Source organism: Salmo salar, chromosome 07 (assembly GCF_965601325.2).
Source record: "Salmo salar chromosome 07, fSalSal1, whole genome shotgun sequence".
Lineage (NCBI taxonomy): Eukaryota > Metazoa > Chordata > Actinopteri > Salmoniformes > Salmonidae > Salmo > Salmo salar.
Window position 1 is genome coordinate 37,902,850 of NC_138297.1, and position 13,564 is coordinate 37,916,413.

Consider the following 13,564-nt stretch of genomic DNA (forward strand, 5'->3'; position numbering starts at 1 on the left):
TCACAGTTGAAGTGTACCTATGATAAAAATTACAGGCCTCTACATGCTTTGTAAGTAGGAAAACCTGCAAAATCTGCAGTGTATCAAATACTTGTTCTCCCCACTGTACCTTTGACTATTGGATGTTCATATAGGCACTTTAGTATTGCCAGGCTAATCTCGGGAGTTGATAGTTTTAAACAGCGCTGTGCTTCAAGCATTGCTAAGAGCTGCTGGAAAAACGCAGTAAAGCGCTGTTTGAATAAATGCTTACGAGCCTGCTGCTGCCTACCACCGCTCAGTCAGCCTGCTCTATCAAATATCAAATCATAGACTTAATTATAATATAATAAACACAGAAATATGAGCCTTTGGTCATTAATATGGTCAAATCCGGAAACAATCATTTAGAAAACAAAACGTTTATTCTTTCAGTGAAATACGGAACCGTTCCGTATTTTATCGAACAGGTGGCAACGCTAAGTCTAAATATTGCTGTTACATTGCACAACCTTCAATGTTATGTCATAATTATGTAATATTCTGGCAAATTAATTACGGTCTTCGCAACGAGCCAGATTGTTGCATATACCCTGACTCTGTTTGCACTGAACGCAAGAGAAGTGACACAATTTCCCTAGTTATAATTGCCTGCTAACATGAATTTCTTGTAACTAAATATGCAGGTTTAAAGAAATATACTTCTGTGTATTGATTTTAAGAAAGGCATTGATGTTTATGGTTAGGTACATTTGTGAAACGATTGTGCTTTTTTTGCAAATGCGCTTTTGTTAAATCATCACCCGTTTTGCAAAGTTGAAGTAGGCTGTGATTCGATGATAAATTAACAGGCACTGCATTGCTTATATGCAATGCAGGCCAAGCTGGTTAACCTAGTAGTATCATCAACCATGTGTAGTTAACTAGTGATTATGTGAAGATTGATTGTTTTTTATAAGATAAGTTTAATTCTAGCTAGCAACTTACCGTGGCTCCTTGCAGCCACAAGGTCCAATTAACTCTGCACTCGCGTAACAGGTGGTCAGCCTGCCACGCAGTTTCCTCGTGGATTGCAATGTAATCGGCCATAATCGACGTCCAAAAAGGCCGATTACTGATCGTTATGAAAACTTGAAATTGGCTCTAATTAATCGGCCATGCCGACTAATCGGTCGACCAGTACTTTGTAGTACTGTGCACCTCCCATAGTCTGTTCTGGACTTGGGGACTGTGAAGAGATCTCTTGTGGCATGTCTTGTGGGATATGCATGGGTGTCCGAGCTGTGTGCCAGGGGTTTAGACAGACAGGCGCATTCATGTCAATACTTCTCATAAATACAAGTAGTGATGAAGTCAATCTCTCCTCCACTTTCAGCCAGGAGAAGGAGAGATTGACATGCATATTATTCATATCAGCTCTGTGTACATCCAAGGGCCAGCTGTGCTGCCCTGTTCTGAGCCAATTGCAATTTTCCTAAGTCTTTGTTTGTGGCACCTGACCACATGACTGAACGGTAGACAAGGTGCAACAAAACTAGAGCCTGTAGGACATGCCTTGTTGATAATGTTGTTAAGAAGTCAGAGCAGTGCTTTATTTTGGACATACTTCTCTCCATCTTAGCTACTTTTGTATCAATATGTTTTGACCATGACAGTATACAATGTAGGGTTACTCCAAGTAGTTTAGTCAACTCAACTTGCTCAATTTCCACATTATGGAAATTGGTAAAACTGTATATGACACCAACTAGAATCCCTTATGTGGCCCAGAAGTTATGTTCAGTTCCAACCATTTCTCCCAAAACAGAAACGTGTCTATCCCAGATGCGTATATGACAAGTGACCGACAGGAGAGAGTATTGCCCTAAGTGGGAATACTACCCGGGTCACCTGACCCCAAGGCAAGAACGCTAGCCACAACCCCGAGAGATATCTCCTAATTGAAATGCTAGAGATTTTCCTTCCTGAAGTACCTCCAGTCTCTTTAATTTGTCTCTTGCAGAAATCATGAAACACCTGTCTGTGATGGCTGCTTCTTTTTGTCAAGTTCAGCTTGAATGTGAGGGGGGATCTGGTCCAAATGTTTGTTCACACACTGCATGCAGAATCGCTTGGTGTAGAAAAGGCTGCAGCCCTGGAAGAAGAAAAACAAAAATAGTAACAAACACATTAAGCAAGGACACTATCCCTGCCATGAACTTATGGCATGTAGAACCTGGGGTGTATTCACTAGGAACCAAGCAAACAGAACAAAATGGGGTGGGACATCCCTGAACTTGTCCAAAATAAACTCTTGTTTTTGTTGCAAAACGTTTTCCGTTTGCAACGATTTGGACTAATGATTACACCCCAGAGGTGTATTCATTACATCTTGCAATGGAAACTGTTTACCGTTTAAAAATCAAATGGAGCAAACGGAACAAAATGGGGAGGGACCTACCTGAATTTATCCAATAGAAACTCATTTTCGTTGCAAAATGTTTTCTGTTTGGAGTAGGTTACTACAAGCTTTACTCTGTCGATCACCATGCATGCATGTGCAAGGGCGGAGTATTTTTCTGGGGAGGGGGGCAGCGCACACTTTTGTCTAGATCATCGTTGCGTTCCACCCAGAGAGGAAGTCCAAGGGTCTTGGGCAGCCAGAATAGCTTACCAAGCAAGAGGGTGTGAGGCACTCTGACTGTAGCTAGCAACAACATTTGAAATTCTAGATCTGGTGTTATATGCTATTTTGCTTACAAATACTAGCTAGCTAGCTAGATGTCTGATACTTGCCAGCCAATAGGGAGGAGGTCAGAGACCTGTCAATGTGGTGACAGGACAACAACCTCTCCCTCAACGTGAGCAAGGCAAAGGAGCTGATCGTGGACTACAGGAAAAGGCAGGCCGAACAGGCCCCCATTAACATCGACGGGGCTGTAGTGGAGCGGGTCGAGAGTTTCAAGTTCCTTGGTGTCCACATCACCAGTGAACTATCATGGTCCAAACACACCAAGACAGTCGTGAAGAGGGCACGACAACACCTTTTCCCCCTCAGGAGACTTAAAAGATTTGGCATGGGGCCTCAGATCCTCAAAAAGTTCTACAGCTGTACCATCGAGAGTATCCTGACTGGTTGCATCACCGCCTGGTATGGCAACTGCTCGGCATCTGACCGTAAGGCGCTATAGAGGGTAGTGTGTACGGCCCAGTACATCACTGGGGTCAAGCTTCCTGCATTCCATGACCTATATAATAGGCGGTGTCAAAGGAAAGTCCCAAAAATTGTCAGAGATTCCAGTCACCCAAGTCATAGACTGTTCTCTGCTACCGCACGGCAAGCGGTACCGGAGCGCCAAGTCTAGGACCAAAAGGCTCCTTAACAGCTTCTACCCCCAAGCTATAAGACTGCTGAACAATTCATCAAATGGCCACCGGACTATTTACATTGACACCCCCCACCCATTTGTTTTGTGTTTTGTACTCTGTTTATTATCTATGCATAGTCACTTCACCCCTACCTACATGTACAAATGACCTTGACTAACCTTGACTAACCTGCATATAGCCTCATTATTGTTATTGTGTTACTTTTTACCTTAGTTTATTTGGTAAATATTTTTTTTAACTCTTCTTGAACTGCACCATTGGTTAAGGGCTTGTAAGTAAGCATTTTAAGGTAAGGTCTACACTTCTTGTATTCAGCGCATGTGACAAAGTTTGATTTGATTTGTCTAGTGTTTTCTTCTGACGCTACCACAGAAGCAGAGCAAACATGTATATCTATGAATTCCAATTGTTAGATCTTGAACAGCTCTTTTTACTAATTTCCATTAAAAACACAGGCACTGGGCTACCCCTCATATTCACACTTTACTTTGCTTTTTGTTGGGGGGAGGGGGGTAGATCAGCTATAATATTGCTGATAGATTGTGGCTGCCGTCACTGTAATTGTCTGCATCATTTCCAATCCCCCATATATATTTTTTGTAAATATATAAAAATATATATATTTCTTGAATATATTTTCCTTTATTATTTTCCCCTAACCAAAAATGTACAACCTCCACTTAGGCTTCTACTTACAGTTTATACAGTGCATTCATAAAGAATTCAGACCCCTTCCCTTTTTTAACATTTTGTTACATTACAGTCTTATTCAAAAGTGGATTAAATTACATTTTCAAAAGGATACACATTTCTTTCCTCATCAATCTACACACAATACCCCATAATGACATTTTTGCTATTTTATATAAATAAAAATACTGAAATACCATATTTACATAAATATTCAGACCATTGGCTATGAGACTCGAAAGTGAGCTCAGGTGCATCCTGTTTCAATTGTTCGTCTTTGAGATGTTTCTACAACTTGATTGGAGTCCACCTGTGGTAAATCCAATGAAAACCTGCTCCAGAGCCCTCAGGACCCCAGACTGGGGGTAAGGTTCACCTTCCAACAGGACAACAACCCTAAGCACACAGCCAAGACAATGCAGGAGTGGCTTCGGGACAAGTTTCTGAACGTCCTGGAGTGGCCCAGCCAGAGCCCGGACTTGAACCCGAACAAACTCTCCGGAGAGACCTGAAAATACCTGTGCAGCGACATTCCCCATCCAACCTGACAGAGCTTTAGAGGTTCTGCAGAGAAGAATGGGAGAAATTCCCCAAATACAGGTGTGCGAACCGTGTAGCATCTTTGCTTTGTGATTATGGGGTATTGTGTGCAGATCAATAAAAAAAGAATGATTTAATCGATTTTAGAATAAGGCTGTACCTTAACAAAAATGTGGAAAAAGTAAATGGGTCTGAATACTTTCCGAAATCACTGTACAAACTATATACATTTTCCAGACGGTATATTTTACAATCTCCTGAGTGGGGCAGTGGTCTAAGGCACTGTATCGCAGTTGCTAGCTGTGCCACTAGAGATCCTGGTTTGAGTCCAGGCTCTGTCGCAGCTGGCCGCGACCGGGAGACACATGGGGTGGTGCACAATTGGCCCAGCGTCGTCCGGGTTAGGGGAGGGTTTGGCCGGCAGGGATGTCCTTGTCCCATCACACTCGAGCGGCTCCTGTGGGGGGCCTTGGCGCATGCACACTGACATGGTCGCCCGATGTACGGTGTTTCATCCGACATATTGGTGTGGCTGGCTTCCTGGGTTAAGCGGACATTGTGTCAAGAAGCAGTGCGGCTTGGTTGGGTCGTGTTTCAGAGGAAGCATTGCTCTCGACCATCGCCTTTCCTGAGTCTGTACGGGAGTTGCAGCGATGAGACAAGACTAACTACCAATTGGATACCATGAAATTGGGGAGAAAAAGGGGTAAGTAAAAAATATGTACAGTTGATGTCGGAAGTTTACATACATTTTAGCCAAGTACATTGAATCTAAGTTCTTTTAGTTCAGTTAGGCTCACCACTTTATATTAATAATGTGGAATGTCAGAATAGAGAATGATTTATTTCAGCTTTTATTTCTTTCATCACATTCCCAGTGGGTCAGAAGTTTACATACACTGAATTAGTATTTGGTAGCATTGCCTTTAAATTGTTTAACTTGGGTCAAACGTTTCAGGAAGGCTTCCACCAGCTTCCCACAATAAGTTGGGTGAATTTTGGCTCATTCCTCCTGACAGAGCTGGTGTAACTGAGTCAGGTTTGTAGGCCTCCCTGCTCGCATACGCTTTTTCAGTTCTGCCCACAAATTTTCTATAGAATTGAGGTCAGGTCTTTGTGATGGCCACTCCAATACCTTGACTTTGTTGTCCTTAAGCCGTTTTGCCACAACTTTGGAAGTCTGCTTGGGGTCATTGTCCATTTGGAAGACCCATTTGGAACTTACAGTGGGGGAAAAAAGTATTTGATCCCCTGCTGATTTTGTACGTTTGCCCACTTACAAAGAAATGATCAGTCTATAATTTTAATAGTAGGTTTATTTGAACACTGTGAGACAGAATAACAACAAAAAAATCCAGAAAAACGCATGTAAAAAATGTTAGAAATTGATTTACATTTTAACGAGGGAAATAAGTATTTGACCCCTCTGCAAAACATGACTTAGTACTTGGTGGCAAAACCCTTGTTGGCAATCACAGAGGTCAGACGTTTCTTAAAGTTGGCCACCAGGTTTGCACACATCTCAGGAGGGATTTTGTCCCACTCCTCTTTGCAGATCTTCTCCAAGTCATTAAGGTTTCGAGGCTGATGTTTGGCAACTCGAACCTTCAGCTCCCTTCCCAGATTTTCTATGGGATTAAGGTCTGGAGACTGGCTAGGCCACTCCAGGACCTTAATGTGCTTCTTCTTGAGCCACTCCTTTGTTGCCTTGGCCGTGTGTTTCGGGTCATTGTCATGCTGGAATACCCATCCACGACCCATTTTCAATGCCCTGGCTGAGGGAAGGAGGTTCTCACCCAAGATTTGACGGTACATGGCCCCGTCCATCGTCCCTTTGATGTGGTGAAGTTGTCCTGTCCCCTTAGCAGAAAAACACCCCCAAAGCATAATGTTTCCACCTCCATGTTTGACGGTGGAGATGGTGTTGTTGGGGTCATAGGCAGCATTGCTCCTCCTCCAAACACGGCGAGTTGAGTTAATGTCAAAGAGCTCCATTTTGGTCTCATCTGACCACAACACTTTCACCAGTTGTCCTCTGAGTCATTCAGATGTTCATTGGCAAACTTCAGACGGGCATGTATATCTATTCTTGAGCAGGGGTCACCTTGCGGGCGCTGAAGGATTTCAGTCCTTCATGGCGTAGTGTGTTACCAATTGTTTTCTTGGTGACTGTGGTCCCAGCTGCCTTGAGATCATTGACAAGATCCTGCCGTGTAGTTCTGGGCTGAATCCTCACCGTTCTCATGGTCATTGCAAATCCACGAGGTGAGATCTTACATGGAGCCCCAGGCTGAGGGATATTGACAGTTCTTTTGTGTTTCTTCCATTTGCGAATAATCGCACCAAATGTTGTCACCTCACCAAGCTGCTTGGCGATGGTGTTGTAGCCCATTCCAGCCTTGTGTAGGTCTACAATCTTGTCCCTGACATCCTTGGAGAGCTCTTTGGTCTTGGCCATGGTGGAGAGTTTGGAATCTGATTGATTGATTGCTTCTGTGGGACAGGTGTCTTTTTTACAGGTAACAAGCTGCGGTTAGGAGCACTCCCTTTAAGAGTGTGCTCCTAATCTCAGCTCGTTACCTGTATAAAAGACACCTGGGAGCCAGAAATCTTTCTGATTGAGAGGGGGTCAAATACTTATTTCCCTCATTAAAATTAAAATTAAAAAATTTTTTGATGTGTTTTTCTGGATATTTGTGTTGTTATTCTGTCTCTCACTGTTCAAATTAACCTACCATTAAAATTATAGACTGATCCTTTCTTTGTCAGTGGGCAAACGTACAAAATCAGCAGGGGATAAAATACTTTTTTCCCCCACTGTAACTTCCTGACTGATGTCTTGAGATGTTGCTTCAATATATCCACATAATTTTCATACCTCATGATGCCATCTATTTTGTGAAGTGCACCAGTCCCTCCTATGGCAAAGCACACCCACAACATGATGCTGTCACCCCTGTGCTTCATGGTTGGGATGGTGTTCTTCGACTTGCAATCCTCCCCCTTTTTCCTCCAAACATAACAATGGTTATTATGGCCAAACAGTTCTATTTTTATTTCATCAGACCAGAGGACATTTCTCCAAAAAGTATGATCTTTGTCTTCATGTGCAGTTGCAAACCGTAGTCTGACTTTTTTATGGCGGTTTTGGAGCAGTGGCTTCTTCCTTGCTGAGCGGCCTTTCAGGTTATGTCAATACAGGACTCATTTTACTGTGGATATAGATACCTCTGTACCTGTTTCCTCCAGCATCTTCACAAGGTCCTTTGCTGTTGTTCTGGGATTGATTTGCACTTTTCGCACCAAAGTACGTTCATCTCTAGGAGACTTGTTGTACAGATGAATGTGGTACCTTCAGGCGTTTGGAAATTGCTCCCAAGGATGAACCAGACTTGTGGAGGTCTAAACTTTATTTTCTGAGGTCTTGGCTTATTTCTTTTGATTTTCCACTGATGTCAAGCAAAGAGGCACTGAGTTTGAAGGTAGGCCTTGAAATACATCCCCAGGTACACCTCCAATTGACTCAAATGATGTCAATTAGCCTATCAGAAGCTTCTAAAGCATGACATAATTTTCTGGAATTTTCCAAGCTGTTTAAAGGCACAGTCAACTTAGTGTATGTAAACTTCTGACCCACTGGAATTGTGATACAGTGAATTATAAGTGAAATAATCTGTAAACAATTGTTGGAAATGTGTGGAGTGGTTGAAAAACAAGTTTTAATGACTCCAACCTAAGTGTATGTAAACTTCCGATTTCAACTGTATCTCTAACTATCAATATTTAGCATTTACAGCTGTTGGCAAAAATAACCTGTCAGGTCAAAAATTATTGGCATCCTTGATAAAGATGAGCAAAAAAGACAATGAAATAAATAAAACAAAGACTGAGCTATATTGTATGCTCCAAAAAAAAGGAAATTATTTTATATTGCTTGTTAAACAACATTTCTTTCTTTGAGCAATTGTATTAGTACAAAATAATATAATTGTATATTTCTTTGGAGCATACCATATACAGTACCTTCGGGAAGTATTCAGACCCCTTAGCAAATGTATTAAAAATAAAAAACAGAAATACCTTCTTTACATAATCATTCAGGCCTTTTGCTATGACACTCGAAATTGTCCTTGAGATATTTCTACAACTTGATTGGAGTCCACCTGTGGTAAATTCAATTAATTGGACATGATTTGGAATGGTCACTCTGAAAGAGCACCAGAGTTCATCTGTGGAGATGGGAGAACCTTCCAGCAGAAGGACAACGATCTCTGCAGCACTCCAACAATCAGGCCTTTATGGTAGATTGCCAGACGGAAGCCACTCCTCAGTAAAGGGCACATGACAGCTCGCTTGGAGTTTGCCAAAAGGCACCTAAAGGCTCTCAGACCATGAGAAACAAGATTCTCTGGTCTGACGAAACCAAGATTGAACTTTTTAGCCTGAATGACAAGCTTAAGGAGGAAACCTGGCACCATCACTACGGTGATGCATGGTGGTGGCAGCATCATGATTTGGGGATGTTTTTCAGTGGCAGGGATTGGGGAACTAGCCAGGATTGAGGGAAAGATGAACGGAGCAAAGTACAGAGAGATCCTTGATGAAAACCTGCTCCAGAGCGCCCAGGACCTCAGACTGGGGCGAACGTACACATTCCAACAGGACAACGACCCTAAGCACACAGCCAAAACAATGCAGAAGTGGCTTCGGGACATGTCTCTGAATGTCCTTGAATGGCCCAGCCAGAGCCTGGACTTGACCCGATCAAACATCTCTAGAGAGACCTGAAAATAGCTGTGCAGCAACGCTCCCCATCCAACCTGACAGAGCAAGAGAGGATACGCAGAGAAGAATGGGAGAAACTCCCCAAATACAGGTGTGCCAAGCTTGTACTGTATCGTCATACCCAAGATACCTCAAGGCTGTAATCACTGCCAAAGGTGCTTCAACAAAGTACTGAGTAAAGGGTCTGAATACTTATATAAATGTGATATTTCATTTTAGCTAAAATTTCTAAAAACCTGTTTTTGCTTTGTCATTATGGGATATTGTGTGTAGATTGAAGAGGATATTTTTTTTAAATACATTTTAGAATAAGGCTGTAACGTGACAAAATGTGGAAAAAGTCAAGGGGTCTGAATACGTTTTTTTGTGCGTCTTTATCAAAGGTGCCAATAAAGTTGGACCTGACTTTACATTCTACTGGCAGGTACAAAACACATCCTGTCAATTACAAAGTTGGTCAGTTACATCATAGACTGATGATTTCAGACAGATGATATCATGGCACTATACAGTATAGCTTGCTATCAGAGATATTGTCAAGGCAACTGTATCTCTCCAATAATCAATATTTACTGTCTAAAAGTTACATTATAAACTTTGGTTGGGCCTCAGGTGACAGTAAACGAGCTGTTTGCATCTGTGATACTTCACACCTGTGAGGACCCCTGTAACTCTCCGAACTGTTACTGTACTGATTTTGTGTTTTCCTGTTTAAACTTGTCTACTCTGACCCCTAACCCCACCAGGGTATTTACACTGAACAAAAATATAAACGTAACATGTAAAGTTTTGGTCCCATGATTCATGAGCTGAAATAAAAGATCCCAGAAATGTTCAATACGCACAAAAAGCTCAGCTTATTTTTGGCACAAATTTGTTTCATCCCTGCTAGCGAGCATTTATCCTTTGCCAAGATAATCCATCCATATGACAGGTGTGGCATATCAAGAAGCTGATTAAACAGCATGATCATTACACAGGTGTACCTTGTACTCGGGACAATATAAGGCCACTCTAAAATGTGCAGTTTTGCCACACAACACAATGCCACATATGAGGGAGCATGCAATTGGCATGTTGACAGCAGGAATGTCCACCAGAGCTGTTGCCAGAGAATAGAATGTTATTTTCTCTACCATAAGCTGCCTCTACCGTCGTTTTAGGTCCAACTGACCTCACAACCACAGACCATGTGTAACCACGCAAGCCCAGGACATCCACATCTTCACCATTGGGATCATCTGAGGCTAGCTGATGAAACTGTGTGTTTGAAACTGAAAATGTCCCTGTTCTTCCATGGCCTGCATACTCATCAGACATGTTACCCAACGGCCTGATAGAAAGGAGATGTGTCACACCACTGCATGAGGCAAATAGTGGTCACACCACATACTGACTGGTTTTCTGATCCAAGGTATATGTGACTAACAGATACATGTATTCTCAGTCATGTGAAATCAATAGATTAGGGCCTAATGAATTTAGTTCAATTTACTTATTTCCTCATAGCGCAGTAACTCAGTAAAATCTTTAAAATTGTTGCATGTTGCGTGTATATTTTTGTTGTGTATAGCAGGGCCATAATACTATCTTATCCTGTTTTAACAGGCAGTAACCATGGTCCTGTGTGGCTCAGTTGGTAGAGCATGGTGCTTGCAAAGCCTGAGTTGTGGGTTCCATTCCCATGGGTGACCAGTACTATTTTTTTTAAGTATGTAAATGCATGCACTACTGTAAGTTTCTCTGGATAAGAGCGTCTACTAAAATGTAAACCAGACACCTGCACATAGTCATCAGGATCTAGATTAGCTGAATCTGGTATGCTAAAACCAGTTACATTTCATTTAGGTCAAGAGTCTTGTATACAGTAACCTTACTTACCCCCTTCATCTCTTAGCTCAACCTAAGAAAAAAGTATGTGTAGCCTAGCACTCAAAACATAAACATGCTGGCTGCTACAAAGACTATGACAAAAACAGGTGTACACAAGCAAGGAAGTGGTTGGGAATGTTTCCCGTCACACCACTGGCATTCTGAGAACAATGGATGAATGCATGCTTTATGCAGTAAATTCCATTTGCCATTGGCCAACTTTGTATAAGAATATAGCTTAACCTAGGCTACTGTACTGTATGTAGGTTATTGTAACCACCCCAATGCCCAACTCTAAGTGGGTGGGAGGTAGTCTAGCGGTTAGAGTGTTTGGCCAGTAACCAAAATGTCGCTGGGTTGAATTAACTGAGCCGACAAGATGAAAAATCTGTCGATGTGACCGTGAGCAAGGCACTTAACCCTTATTTGCTCCAGTGGCGCTGTACTACTATGGCTGACCCTGTAAAACAACACATTTCACTGCACCTATCCGGTGTATGTGACAATATAAACACCCTAAGCACAACTGATACTTTTTAGCTTATTAGGTGGGGAATTATACAATGCAGAACACAGGAATATACATTTTAAAAAGGAAGAAAATTGTTTGTATTAAGTTTCTCATTTTTGCCTTCTCTACTTTCCAGAATTTTACTCAACTAATGGTGAATTTTATAATTCAACATGACACTAAAGACAAATATTGATCTAAATCGATCAGAATGAGGTTAAAAGCATGCAGTTTTTAATTCCTTCATCCAAACAGTATATCCTGCGTAGGCTATTATCACAATTTTACATAACAACATTGTTTAGTAAGAGAGAGTTTATACCTCAACGATGACTGTCCAATCCATATGGTTGCAAAGCGTGCTGAACACAACTGTCAGAGGTGAAATCGGTGGGGGCAGGTGCCTATAGTCCCTTTGATACAAACAAGCCTGTGCTGTCCACCACTGACTCTGTCAAAACTGTCACACTCCCTTTCGAAAATGATGCAGTAATACAGCTCCGGAGAAGCACACACCTCCTGACACACCTAAGGTTTCAGCGAATAGGAAATCAGAGGTCTCAGTGAGAGATGCCCGTTCCACGCAGTTGAGATTTCCATTCGATTAAAAGCCTGTTGTTAAACCACAATGATAATTGAGATTTGAGAATGCCCGCTGGCCAGCTCCACAGAGACATGTCAAAGCTTTTCATTAATCCTACAGTTTCATCAACCCCAAGTTAACTTGCCACAGAAAGAATCCTTCACCCACTACTAATTGCATTGCAAAGCACTGTCCAATATGCAATTGAATAGAAAATAATACAATAGGGAATTTGTCTTGTTCAATTTAAAAGCACAATGACAGATGAAGGCCAAGTAGCCATCAAGCCATATACAACACATGATAGCAAATGAAAGAGGAGTCAGTGTATGTATGAATGTGAAGTGTCTGTATGACATTTACAAATGTTCCATGAATAGGCCAACATGTTTTTAGGGTCATTCATTCACTGTCAACTCTGGCAGTCAATCTCGAAATAAGCTTTAAAGAAAAAAAGACAGAAAACCACTGAGATGTGGACATAAACTAAATATATAATCTCCACAATGGCAAGTCTACTGTACTATAAGTGAACAGAAGCAGACAGTAGGCTAAAGTGACTGTCCACTTTTGAACTTTCTCTCAACCATTGTTTGTTGGTCTAGTCTGGTCATTCCAAAAATGCACCCACAGTTTGCTTCCTGACCATATCATTATGGATGGCTCTTTTGGGCTGCAATGGCTGAATTTACTTTTATATTTACTGCTATATATATCTCTACAAATGTATTTTCATTCAGTCTCTAAAATCATTACGGAAGGAAAACTTGCCTGGCTGCAGAAAATACAATGATCTATAGCACCACCTAGTGCTGTTACCTGATTAATAGCCTTGCAACTTCGCAAGTCATTGACATTGTCAATTAACTGATCGCCCTATGAACTCACTTCATTCACATTTAATAAATAAATAGTTAAAATAGTTATGGGGTGCTGTTGGAGATGGTGTGTCTTTGCACAGAAAAGGCAGTCTTCAAACCCTCATGTCCCCCTGCGGCCAGGTTTCCTTCTGTCTTTCTGGGACTGTGTGTGCCTGTGCAAGCCGACAGTCGTAAATTCTGGAGTAGTGACATGGGCATCTGTGACTGAGGGCCCATCTGCCCTATACACTGGCTAATGGCTCTCTGGGCTGGCTGTGTGTATATTCTATTTACCATAAAAGCTATAAATACCATGGCATCTGGCTGAGAAGAGAGTGAGGACACAAACCCTGTAGATTTCAAACACCTAACTCA